The sequence below is a fragment of the Cebus imitator genome, unplaced genomic scaffold (genome assembly GCF_001604975.1).
Source record: "Cebus imitator isolate Cc_AM_T3 unplaced genomic scaffold, Cebus_imitator-1.0 Scaffold15, whole genome shotgun sequence".
Lineage (NCBI taxonomy): Eukaryota > Metazoa > Chordata > Mammalia > Primates > Cebidae > Cebus > Cebus imitator.
In genome coordinates, this window is record NW_016107330.1 from 9,250,762 (window position 1) to 9,252,477 (window position 1,716).

At 45.0% G+C, this 1,716-nt stretch overlaps 1 pseudogene across 1 annotated transcript; it reads left to right on the forward strand.

The window, feature by feature from the left end:
• The first annotated feature begins 191 nt into the window (after positions 1-191).
• LOC108285774 lies at positions 192-1,251 on the forward strand (annotated as a pseudogene). The gene is made up of 2 exons (XR_005196639.1): positions 192-313; positions 455-1,251. The product of XR_005196639.1 is annotated as a vacuolar protein sorting-associated protein 26C-like (transcript).
• The last annotated feature ends 465 nt before the right edge of the window (positions 1,252-1,716 follow it).

Genomic DNA, 1,716 nt, shown 5'->3' on the forward strand with positions numbered 1-1,716 from the left:
TTTTTTTTGACCCTACATGTCCCTCCAGGTACTGGCTCATTTCTCTGGCATTTTCACAATAAAATTTTACAAAACAGTTGTGAACTTTTCTCCAGTCACATTCAAATTAAAGAACTGAATCAGTTAAAAGAGAATGAAACTGAACATGAAACCCTAAAACTTTCATGAAGATTTGAAAAAGAACTCAATAAAATTTCTAGACACGAAAAATATATTAATTGAAATTTTAAAATCAGGCTGTGGATAACTGGAGATGGGGACGGCCCTGTACATCAAGATTAAAAGAGCAAATAAAGTTTACAACACTGGAGAGGTTCTCTCCGGTGTGGTGGCAATATCGAGTAAAGATTCAGTCCAACACCAGGGAGTGTCTTGGCCCATGGAAGGAACTGTAAACCTCCAGCTCAGTGCCAAAAGTGTGAGTGTGTTTGAAGCTTCTTATAATTCTGTTAAGCCTATCCGGATTATCAGCAGCACCACAGAAATGGTGAAGCTAGGGGAATCTCTCAGTGGCAAAACAGAAATCCCTTTTGAGTTTCCTCTGCATGTGAAGGGTAACAAAGTTCTGTATGAGACTTATCATGGCATGTTTGTCAACATTCAGTACACACTGTGCTGTGACTCGAGGCAATCTCTGTTGGCCAAGGACTTGACAAAGACCTGTGAATTTATCATTCATTCTGTTCCTCAGAAAGGGAAGTTGATTCCCAGTCCTGTGACCTTCACGAGTACACCTGAAACCTTACAGAACGTCAAAGAGAGAGATTTGCTTCCCAAATTTCACATTCAAGGACATCTCAACTCAACAAACTGTGTCATCATGCAGCTGCTAAGGGGAGAGCTGGTGGTGGAGAGCCCAGAGGTGCCATCAGAAGCGTGGAGCTGCAGCTGGTGCACGTGGAGACTTGCGGGTGTGCAGAAGGCTAAGTCCGCGAGGCCACGGGGATTCAGAACATTCAGATCACCGACAGTGACGTGTGCAGGGGCCTCTCTGTCCCCATCTACATGGTCTTCTCCAGGCTGTTCACCTGCCCTCCGCTGGAGACCACCAGCTTCCATGTGGAATTTGAGGATAACATCGTGGTGCTTCTCCACCCTGACCACCTCATCGTGGAGAACTTCCCGCTGAACCTCTGCACGATACAGCCCAGAGAGGGAGGCACAGAAAACCAGAGTGGCCATCTGAAAATCCAGCTGGTTATTCAAATCCTAAGGGGAGCGACAGCCAGTGGCATTTACTTGTTTTTGTGATTATTCGGTATCAGAAAAGAAACGGACCCTGAAATTAACTTTCCTTCCTCATTTCTTGGAGGCTTCCAACAGGCACCTCTACTCAGACCTTTTTTTGAAATTCAACACGTTTTCTTAATGCTATTTGCAAGACCTTTTCACAGAAAACACTGACTGTGGCTCCTGCCTTCCCTGTTTTTTTTTTAGATACAGAAAACAATTGTGACAGCAGTTTGAGCTTTTTTGGAAAGTGGGATCATGGGGACAAAAGGGAACCTCTCTCTGAGTTGCTAATAAACATAGCCAGGGACTCCCCACAGCAAAGGGCCTGTGACCAGTTGACATCCAGGACGGCTGCAAGCCTACTCCATGGTTAGGAAGCTTGTAGATACTCTCCGAGGCGGAGCACAAAGTGCTAGTTACTGGAAATGGGTGACTTCCCTCCACCCCCACTCTGTTCTGTAACATCTTTCATTATAGCTTTAA